The sequence below is a fragment of the Bombina bombina genome, chromosome 3 (genome assembly GCF_027579735.1).
Source record: "Bombina bombina isolate aBomBom1 chromosome 3, aBomBom1.pri, whole genome shotgun sequence".
NCBI lineage: Eukaryota > Metazoa > Chordata > Amphibia > Anura > Bombinatoridae > Bombina > Bombina bombina.
In genome coordinates this window covers 1,130,195,350-1,130,207,516 of record NC_069501.1, presented here as the reverse complement: position 1 = coordinate 1,130,207,516, position 12,167 = coordinate 1,130,195,350, and positions in this window count along the sequence as shown.

Below are 12,167 nucleotides of genomic sequence, written 5' to 3'. Positions count from 1 at the left end.
TAGGATTTATTTTACAGGTAAATTTGTTATTATTTTAACTAGGTAACTATTAAATAGTTCTTAACTATTTAATAGCTATTGTACCTGGTTAAAATAATTACAAAGTTGCCTGTAAAATAAATATTAATCCTAAAATAGCTATAATATAATTATAATTTATATTGTAGCTATATTAGGATTTATTTTACAGGTAAGTATTTAGCTTTAAATAGGAATAAGTTATTTAATAAGAGTTAATTAATTTCGTTAGATGTAAATTATATTTAAGTTAGGGGGGTGTTAGTGTTAGGGTTAGACTTAGCTTTAGGGGTTAATCCATTTATTATAGTAGCGATGAGCTCCGGTCGTCAGATTAGGGGTTAATAATTGAAGGTAGGTGTCGGCGATGTTAGGGAGGGCAGATTAGGGCTTAATACTATTTATGATAGGGTTAGTGAGGCGGATTAGGGGTTAATAACTTTATTATAGTAGCGCTCAGGTCCGCTCGGCAGATTAGGGGTTAATAAGTGTAGGCAGGTGTCGGCGACATTGAGGGGGCAGATTAGGGGTTAATAAATATAATATAGGGGTCGGCGGTGTTAGGGGCAGCAGATTAGGGGTACATAAGGATAACGTAGGTGGCGGCGCTTTGCGGTCGGAAGATTAGGGGTTAATTATTGTAAGTAGCTGGCGGCGATGTTGTGGGGGGCAGGTTAGGGGTTAATAAATGTAATACAGGGGTCGGCGGGGTTAGGGGCAGCAGATTAGGGGTACATAAGTATAACGTAGGTGGCGGTCGGCAGATTAGGGGTTAAAAAATTTAAATCGAGTGGCGGCGATGTGGGGGGACCTCGGTTTAGGGGTACATAGGTAGTTTATGGGTGTTAGTGTACTTTAGGGTACAGTAGTTAAGAGCTTTATGAACCGGCGTTAGCCCAGAAAGCTCTTAACTCCTGCTATTTTCCGGCGGCTGGAGTTTTGTCGTTAGAGCTCTAACGCTCACTTCAGAAACAACTCTAAATACCGGCGTTAGAAAGATCCCATTGAAAAGATAGGATACGCAATTGACGTAAGGGGATCTGCGGTATGGAAAAGTCGCGGCTGAAAAGTGAGCGTTAGACCCTTTAATCACTGACTCCAAATACCAGCGGGCGGCCAAAACTAGCGTTAGGAGCCTCTAACGCTGGTTTTCACGGCTACCGCCGAACTCCAAATCTAGGCCTTAGAGAGAAATATACACACATCTCTTTCGGTTTGTAAGGTAATTGCACAGATCATCTATTAGCATCACTGCACACTATTTAAAGCGTTCAATCAAAATACAGGCCCTACAACCAGTGATGTAATTGCTAAACTACCAAATTATCCCTTTGCATTAAATCCTGTGTATTTAAAAAAAAATTCTTATTATGAAATTGTGAGATTAACAATGCAGATAATGATGTTGTGTAAAAGTTTAAAGACATTGCGGTAAAAATGTAAATGCAAATAGATTAATTCCATCTTTGAATAGAAATATTATTGCAATATTATGCATTAGCAAAATTGCTTCCAATTAGTTATCACTGTTTTAGTGCTAAAATTTCTTTCATGAAATTGGCAAGAGTCCATGAGCTAGTGACGTATGGGATATACAAAGTTTCCCAAACCTCAAAATGCCTACAAATACACCCCGCACCACACCCACAATTCAGTTTTACAAACTTTGCCTCCTATGGAGGTGGTGAAGTAAGTTTGTGCTAGATTTCTACGTTGATATGCACTTCTCAGCTCTTTTGAAGCCCGATTCCTCTCAGAGTACAGTGAATGTCAGAGGGATGTGAAGGGAGTATCACCTATTGAATGCAATGGTTTTCCTAACGGGGATCTATTTCATAGGTTCTCTGTTATCGGTCGTAGAGATTCATCTCCTACCTCCCTTTTCAGATCAACGATATACTCTCATATTCCATTACCTCTACTGATAACCGTTTCAATACTGGTTTGGCTATCTGCTATATGTGGATGGGTGTCTTTTGGTAAGTATGTTTCATTTACTTAAGACACTCTCAGCTATGGTTTGGCACTTTATATATAAAGTTCTAAATATATGTTTGTACTTATATGTGCCATGATTCAGGTTTTCAGTATATTTCCTTTTTGCAGACTGTCAGTTTCATATCTGGGAAATGCATTTTATAAAAAAATAAAAATTCTTACCTGGGGTTTAGTCTTTTTCAAATTGACTCTTTTTTTTAAATTGCGGGCTATATTAGGCTTGCGAGTGCGCAAAATGCTAAAATTTATTGTGCCAAAGTTACGTTCGTTGACGCAAATTCGTAATTTCCGGCGTCTTAGTTGGAGCCGAGTCTTTCACAAGGTTGTGTCATCTATGGCGCTAATTTCGTTCCGGACGTTTTTGGCGCCAAAAAATATTTTTCTGTTTGGGGTGCGTCATACTTGTCGCCAAACATTTTCATTATTTCAGACCCCATTCCTTTTTGCCTCTGTCCTTTTTTTCTGTCAGAGGCCTATGCTGTTTGCATTTTTCCCCATTCCTGAAACTGTCATATAAGGAAATTGATAATTTTGCTTTATATGTTGTTTTTTTCTCTTACATACTGCAAGATGTCTCAATCTGATCCTGTCTCAGAATCTACTGCTGGAATCCTGCTGCCTGATATCGATTTTACCAAAGCTAAGTGCATTTGTTGTAAGCTTGTGGAGACTATACCTCCAGCTGTGGTTTGTAATAGTTGTCATGCTAAATTTTTACATGCAGACAATGTTTCCATCAGTAGTAGTTCATTACCTGTTGCTGGTCCATCAACATCTAATGCTCAGGATATTCCTGTAAATTTAAGAGAATTTGTTTCTGATTCCATTCAGAAGGCTTTGTCTGCCATTCTGCCTTCTAATAAACGTAAAACATAATTTATGTAAGAACTTACCTGATAAATTCATTTCTTTCATATTAACAAGAGTCCATGAGCTAGTGACGTATGGGATATACATTCCTACCAGGAGGGGCAAAGTTTCCCAAACCTTAAAATGCCTATAAATACACCCCTCACCACACCCACAAATCAGTTTAACGAATAGCCAAGAAGTGGGGTGATAAGAAAAAGTGCGAAGCATATAAAATAAGGAATTGGAATAATTGTGCTTTATACAAAAAAATCATAACCACCACAAAAAAGGGTGGGCCTCATGGACTCTTGTTAATATGAAAGAAATGAATTTATCAGGTAAGTTCTTACATAAATTATGTTTTCTTTCATGTAATTAACAAGAGTCCATGAGCTAGTGACGTATGGGATAATGACTACCCAAGATGTGGATCTTTCCACACAAGAGTCACTAGAGAGGGAGGGATAAAATAAAGACAGCCAATTCCTGCTGAAAATAATCCACACCCAAAATAAAGTTTAACAAAAAACATAAGCAGAAGATTCAAACTGAAACCGCTGCCTGAAGAACTTTTCTACCAAAAACTGCTTCAGAAGAAGAAAATACATCAAAATGGTAGAATTTAGTAAAAGTATGCAAAGAAGACCAAGTTGCTGCTTTGCAGATCTGGTCAACCGAAGCTTCATTCCTAAACGCCCAGGAAGTAGATACTGACCTAGTAGAATGAGCTGTAATTCTTTGAGGCGGAATTTTACCCGACTCAACATAGGCAAGATGAATTAAAGATTTCAACCAAGATGCCAAAGAAATGGCAGAAGCTTTCTGGCCTTTCCTAGAACCGGAAAAGATAACAAATAGACTAGAAGTCTTACGGAAAGATTTCGTAGCTTCAACATAATATTTCAAAGCTCTAACAACATCCAAAGAATGCAATGATTTCTCCTTAGAATTCTTAGGATTAGGACATAATGAAGGAACCACAATTTCTCTACTAATGTTGTTGGAATTCACAACTTTAGGTAAAAATTCAAAAGAAGTTCGCAACACCGCCTTATCCTGATGAAAAATCAGAAAAGGAGACTCACACGAAAGAGCAGATAATTCAGAAACTCTTCTAGCAGAAGAGATGGCCAAAAGGAACAAAACTTTCCAAGAAAGTAATTTAATGTCCAATGAATGCATAGGTTCAAACGGAGGAGCTTGAAGAGCTCCCAGAACCAAATTCAAACTCCAAGGAGGAGAAATTGACTTAATGACAGGTTTTATACGAACCAAAGCTTGTACAAAACAATGAATATCAGGAAGAATAGCAATCTTTCTGTGAAAAAGAACAGAAAGAGCAGAGATTTGTCCTTTCAAAGAACTTGCGGACAAACCCTTATCCAAACCATCCTGAAGAAATTGTAAAATTCTCGGTATTCTAAAAGAATGCCAAGAAAAATGATGAGAAAGACACCATGAAATATAAGTCTTCCAGACTCTATAATATATCTCTCGAGATACAGATTTACGAGCCTGTAACATAGTATTAATCACGGAGTCAGAGAAACCTCTATGACCAAGAATCAAGCGTTCAATCTCCATACCTTTAAATTTAAGGATTTCAGATCCGGATGGAAAAAAGGACCTTGTGACAGAAGGTCTGGTCTTAACGGAAGAGTCCATGGCTGGCAAGATGCCATCCGGACAAGATCCGCATACCAAAACCTGTGAGGCCATGCCGGAGCTATTAGCAGAACAAACGAGCATTCCCTCAGAATCTTGGAGATTACTCTTGGAAGAAGAACTAGAGGCGGAAAGATATAGGCAGGATGATACTTCCAAGGAAGTGATAATGCATCCACTGCCTCCGCCTGAGGATCCCGGGATCTGGACAGATACCTGGGAAGTTTCTTGTTTAGATGAGAGGCCATCAGATCTATCTCTGGGAGCCCCCACAATTGAACAATCTGAAGAAATACCTCTGGGTGAAGAGACCATTCGCCCGGATGCAACGTTTGGCGACTGAGATAATCCGCTTCCCAATTGTCTACACCTGGGATATGAACCGCAGAGATTAGACAGGAGCTGGATTCCGCCCAAACCAAAATTCGAGATACTTCTTTCATAGCCAGAGGACTGTGAGTCCCTCCTTGATGATTGATGTATGCCACAGTTGTGACATTGTCTGTCTGAAAACAAATGAACGATTCTCTCTTCAGAAGAGGCCAAAACTGAAGAGCTCTGAAAATTGCACGGAGTTCCAAAATATTGATCGGTAATCTCACCTCCTGAGATTCCCAAACTCCTTGTGCCGTCAGAGATCCCCACACAGCTCCCCAACCTGTGAGACTTGCATCTGTTGAAATTACAGTCCAGGTCGGAAGAACAAAAGAAGCCCCCTGAATTAAACGATGGTGATTTGTCCACCACGTTAGAGAGTGTCGAACAATCGGTTTTAAAGATATTAATTGAGATATTTTCGTGTAATCCCTGCACCATTGGTTCAGCATACAGAGCTGAAGAGGTCGCATGTGAAAACGAGCAAAGGGGATCGCGTCCGATGCAGCAGTCATAAGACCTAGAATTTCCATGCATAAGGCTACCGAAGGGAATGATTGTGACTGAAGGTTTCGACAAGCTGTAATCAATTTTAGACGTCTCTTGTCTGTTAAAGACAGAGTCATGGACACTGAATCTATCTGGAAACCCAGAAAGGTTACCCTTGTTTGAGGAATCAAAGAACTTTTTGGTAAATTGATCCTCCAACCATGATCTTGAAGAAACAACACAAGTCGATTCGTATGAGACTCTGCTAAATGTAAAGACGGAGCAAGTACCAAGATATCGTCCAAATAAGGAAATACCACAATACCCTGTTCTCTGATTACAGACAGAAGGGCACCGAGAATCTTTGTGAAAATTCTTGGAGCTGTAGCAAGGCCAAACGGTAGAGCCACAAATTGGTAATGCTTGTCTAGAAAAGAGAATCTCAGGAACTGATAATGATCTGGATGAATCGGAATATGCAGATATGCATCCTGTAAATCTATTGTGGACATATAATTCCCTTGCTGAACAAAAGGCAATATAGTCCTTACAGTTACCATCTTGAACGTTGGTATCCTTACATAACGATTCAATAATTTTAGATCCAGAACTGGTCTGAAGGAATTCTCCTTCTTTGGTACAATGAAGAGATTTGAATAAAACCCCATCCCCTGTTCCGGAACTGGAACTGACATAATTACTCCAGCCAACTCTAGATCTGAAACACAATTCAGAAATGCTTGAGCTTTCACTGGATTTACTGGGACATGGGAAAGAAAAAATCTCTTTGCAGGAGGTCTCATCTTGAAACCAATTCTGTACCCTTCTGAAACAATGTTCTGAATCCAAAGATTGTGAACAGATTTGATCCAAATTTCTTTGAAAAAACGTAACCTGCCCCCTACCAGCTGAACTGGAATGAGGGCCGTACCTTCATGTGAACTTAGAAGCAGGCTTTGCCTTTCTAGCAGGCTTGGATTTATTCCAGACTGGAGATGGTTTCCAAACTGAAACTGCTCCTGAGGACGAAGGATCAGGCTTTTGTTCTTTGTTGAAACGAAAGGAACGAAAACGATTGTTAGCCCTGTTTTTACCTTTAGACTTTTTATCCTGTGGTAAAAAAGTTCCTTTCCCACCAGTAACAGTTGAAATAATAGAATCCAACTGAGAACCAAATAATTTGTTTCCCTGGAAAGAAATGGAAAGTAGAGTTGATTTAGAAGCCATATCAGCATTCCAATTCTTAAGCCATAAAGCTCTTCTGGCTAAGATAGCCAGAGACATAAATCTAACATCAACTCTAATAATATCAAAAATGGCATCACAGATGAAATTATTAGCATGCTGGAGAAGAATAATAATATCATGAGAATCACGATTTGTTACTTGTTGCGCTAGAGTTTCCAACCAAAAAGTTGAAGCTGCAGCAACATCAGCCAATGATATAGCAGGTCTAAGAAGATTACCTGAACATAGATAAGCTTTTCTTAGAAAAGATTCAATTTTTCTATCTAAAGGATCCTTAAACGAGGTACCATCTGACGTAGGAATGGTAGTACGTTTAGCAAGGGTAGAAATAGCCCCATCAACTTTAGGGATTTTGTCCCAAAATTCTAACCTGTCAGGCGGAACAGGATATAATTGCTTAAAACGTTTAGAAGGAGTAAATGAATTACCCAATTTATCCCATTCCTTAGCAATTACTGCAGAAATAGCATTAGGAACAGGAAAGACTTCTGGAATAACCGCAGGAGCTTTAAAAACCTTATCCAAACGTATAGAATTAGTATCAAGAGGACTAGAATCCTCTATTTCTAAAGCAATTAGTACTTCTTTAAGTAAAGAGCGAATAAATTCCATCTTAAATAAATATGAAGATTTATCAGCATCAATCTCTGAGACAGAATCCTCTGAACTAGAAGAGTCCAAAGAATCAGAATGATGGTGTTCATTTAAAAATTCATCTGTAGAGAGAGAAGATTTAAAAGACTTTTTACGTTTACTAGAAGGAGAAATAACAGACAAAGCCTTCTTTATGGATTCAGAAACAAAATCTCTTATGTTATCAGGAACATTCTGCACCTTAGATGTTGAGGGAACTGCAACAGGCAATGGTACATCACTAAAGGAAATATTATCTGCTTTAACAAGTTTGTCATGACAATTATTACAAACAACAGCTGGAGAAATAGCTACCAAAAGTTTACAGCAGATACACTTAGCTTTGGTAGATCCAGCAGGCAGTGGTTTTCCTGTAGTATCTTCTGGCTCAGATGCAACGTGAGACATCTTGCAATATGTAAGAGAAAAAACAACATATAAAGCAAAATAAATCAAATTCCTTATAAGACAGTTTCAGGAATGGGAAAAAAATGCCAAACATCAAGCTTCTAGCAACCAGAAGCAAATGAAAATGAGACTGAAATAATGTGGAGACAAAAGCGACGCCCATATTTTTTGGCGCCAAATAAGACGCCCACATTATTTGGCGCCTAAATGCTTTTGGCGCCAAAAATGACGCCACATCCGGAACGCCGACATTTTTGGCGCAAAATAACGTCAAAAAATGACGCAACTTCCGGCGACACGTATGACGCCGGAAACGGAAATGAATTTTTGCGCCAAAAAAATCCGCGCCAAAAATGACGCAATAAAATGAAGCATTTTCAGCCCCCGCGAGCCTAACAGCCCACAGGGAAAAAAGTCAAATTTTTGAGGTAAGACAAAATATGATAATTTAAAGCATAATCCCAAATATGAAACTGACTGTCTGGAAATAAGGAAAGTTGAACATTCTGAGTCAAGGCAAATAAATGTTTGAATACATATATTTAGAACTTTATAAATAAAGTGCCCAACCATAGCTTAGAGTGTCACAGAAAATAAGACTTACTTACCCCAGGACACTCATCTACATGTTTGTAGAAAGCCAAACCAGTACTGAAACGAGAATCAGTAGAGGAAATGGTAAATATAAGAGTATATCGTCGATCTGAAAAGGGAGGTAAGAGATGAATCTCTACGACCGATAACAGAGAACCTTATGAAATAGACCCCGTAGAAGGAGATCACTGCATTCAATAGGCAATACTCTCCTCACATCCCTCTGACATTCACTGCACGCTGAGAGGAAAACCGGGCTCCAACTTGCTGCGGAGCGCATATCAACGTAGAATCTAGCACAAACTTACTTCACCACCTCCCTTGGAGGCAAAGTTTGTAAAAACTGATTTGTGGGTGTGGTGAGGGGTGTATTTATAGGCATTTTAAGGTTTGGGAAACTTTGCCCCTCCTGGTAGGAATGTATATCCCATACGTCACTAGCTCATGGACTCTTGTTAATTACATGAAAGAAAAGGTCTTTTAAAACTTCTCATAGAGTTGATGAAATTTCAAATGACCGACAACATACTGATTTATCTATCTCTAATTATGATCTGTCTGATTCAGAAGATCCTGCCTCAGATATTGACACTGACAAATCATCTTATTTATTTAAAATGGAGTATATTTGTTCTTTATTAAAAGAAGTGTTGATTGCATTAGATATGGAGGAGACTAGTCCTCTTGATATTAAAACTAGTAAACGTTTAAATTCTGTTTATAAGCCTCATGTAGTTATTCCAGAGGTTTTTCCAGTTCCTTATGCTATTTCAGATATGATTTCAAGGGAATGGAATAGATTGGGTACCTCTTTCTCCTTCTTCAAGGTTTAAAAAATTGTATTCTTTGCAAACTGATAAATTGGAGTTTTGGGAAAAAATCCCCAAGGTTGATGGGGCCATCTCGACTCTTGCTAAGCGCACTACTATTCCTATCGAAGATAGTACTTATTTTAAAGATCCTTTAGATAGGAAGCTTGAATCTTATCTAAGGAAGGCTTATTTATGTTCAGGTCATCTTCTTAGGCCTGCTATCTCTTTGGCGGATGTTGCAGCTGCTTCAACTTTTTGGTTGGAAACTTTAGTGCAACAAGTATCAGATCATAATGTGTATAGCATTGTTAAATTAATTCAACATGCTAATAATTTAATTTGTGATGCCATTTTTGATATCATCAGAATTGATGTTAGATATATGTCTTTAGCTATTTTAGCTAGAAGAGCTTTATGGCTTAAATCTTGGAATGCTGATATGATTTCTAAATCGACATTGCTATCTCTTTCTTTCCAAGGTAATAAATTATTTGGTACTCAGTTGGATTCAATAATTTCAACTGTTACTGGGGGAAAGGGAGTTTTTTTGCCTCAGGATAACAAAATCTAAGGGTAAATTTAAAGCTTCTAGCAGTTTTCGTTCCTTTTGACAAAATAAGGAACAGAAACCTAATCCTTCCTCTAAGGAATCTGTCTCTAATTGGAAGCCTTCCTCAATCTGGAATAAATCCAAGCCATTTAAGAGATCTAAACCAGCCCCCAAGTCCACATGAGGGTGCGGCCCTCATTCCAGCTCAGTTGGTAGGGGGCAGATTAAAATTTTTCAAGGATATTAGGATCAATTCAGTCCAAAATCATTGGATTCAGAACATTGTCTCTAAAGGGTACAGACTAGGTTTCAGAGTAAGACCGCCTATGAGAAGTTTTTTTCTCTCACGCATTCCAGTGAACCCAGAGAAAGCGCAGGCTTTCCTGAAGTGCGTCTCAGACCTGGAGTTATCTTGGGTAATCATGCCGGATCCTTTTCAGGAACAGGGTCTGGGGTTTAATTCAAATCTATTCATTGTTCCAAAGAAAGAAAAACATAATTTATGTAAGAACTTACCTGATAAATTCATATCTTTCATACTGGCAAGAGTCCATGAGCTAGTGACGTATGGGATATACATTCCTACCAGGAGGGGCAAAGTTTCCCAAACCTCAAAATGCCTATAAATACACCCCTCACCACACCCACAATTCAGTTTAACGAATAGCCAAGAAGTGGGGTGATAAGAAAAGAGCGAAAGCATCAACAAGGAATTGGAATAATTGTGCTTTATACAAAAAATCATAACCACCACAAAAAGGGTGGGCCTCATGCCAATATGAAAGAAATGAATTTATCAAGTAAGTTCTTACATAAATTATGTTTTCTTTCATGCAATTGGCAAGAGTCCATGAGCTAGTGACGTATGGGATTGCAGATACCCAAGATGTAGAACTTCCACGAAAGAGTCACTAGAGAGGGAGGGATTAAATAAAGACAGCCAATTCAGCTGAAAAATAATCCATAACCCAAATCAAAAAGTTTTAATCTTAAAATGAAAAAAAAAAAATGAAATTATAAGCAGAAGAATCAAACTGAAACAGCTGCCTGAAGTACTTTTCTACCAAAAACTGCTTCCGAAGAAGAAAAAACATCAAAATGGTAGAATTTAGTAAAAGTATGCAAAGAAGACCAAGTTGCTGCTTTGCAAATCTGATCAACAGAAGCTTCATTCTTAAAAGCCCAGGAAGTAGAAACTGACCTAGTAGAATGAGCCGTAATCCTTTGAGGCGGGGATTTACCCGACTCCACATAAGCATGATGAATCAAAGACTTTAACCAAGATGTCAAAGAAATGGCAGAAGCCTTCTGACCTTTCCTAGAACCAGAAAAGACAACAAATAGACTAGAAGTCTTCCTGAAATCTTTAGTAGCATCAACATAATATTTCAAAGCTCTAACTACATCCAAAGAATGTAAAGATCTCTCCAGAGAATTCTTACGATTAGGACACAAAGAAGTGACAACAATTTCTCTACTAATGTTGTTAGAATTCCCAACTTTAGGTAAAAAAATTAAATGAAGTCCGCAACACCGCCTTATCCTGATGAAAAATTAGAAAAGGAGATTCACAAGAAAGAGCAGATAACTCAGAAACTCTTCTAGCAGAAGAGATGGCCAAAAGGAATAAAACTTTCCAAGAAAGTAATTTAATATCCAGAGAATGTGTAGGTTCAAACGGAGAAGCCTGTAAAGCCCTCAGAACCAAATTAAGACTCCAAGGAGGAGATATTGACTTAATGACAGGCTTAATACGAACCAAAGCCTGTACAAAACAATGAATATCAGAATGATTAGCAATCTTTCTGTGAAAAAGTACAGAAAGAGCAGAGATTTGTCCTTTCAAGGAACTTGCAGACAAACCTTTTTCCAAACCATCCTGAAGAAACTGTAAAATTCAAGGAATTCTAAAAGAATGCCAAGAGAATTTATGTGAAGAACACCAAGAAATGTAAGTCTTCCAAACTCGGTAATAGATCTTTCTAGACACAAATTTGTAACATAGTATTAATCACTGAATCAGAGAAACCTCTATGACTAAGTATTAAGCGTTCAAACCCCTATACCTTCAAATTTAATGATTTGAGATCCTGATGGAAAAATGGGCCTTGAGATAGAAGGTCTGGCCTTAACGGAAGTGTCCAAGGTTGGCAACTGGCCATCCGAACGAGATCCGCATACAAAAAACTGTGTGGCTATGCTGGAGCCACCAGCAGTACAAACAAATGCTCCATTAGGATTTTGGAAATCACTTTTGGAAGAAGAACTAGAGGCGGAAGGATATAAGCAGGTTGATAATTCCAAGGAAGTGACAACGCGTCCACCGCTTCCGCCTGAGGATCCCTGGATCTGGACAGATACCTGGGAAGTTTCTTGTTTAGATGAGAGGCCATCAGATCTATTTCTGGAAGTCCCCAGATTTGAACAATCTGAAGAAATACCTCTGGGTGAAGAGACCATTCGCCCGGATGTAACGTCTGGCGACTGAGATAATCCGCTTCCCAATTGTCTATACCTGGGATGTA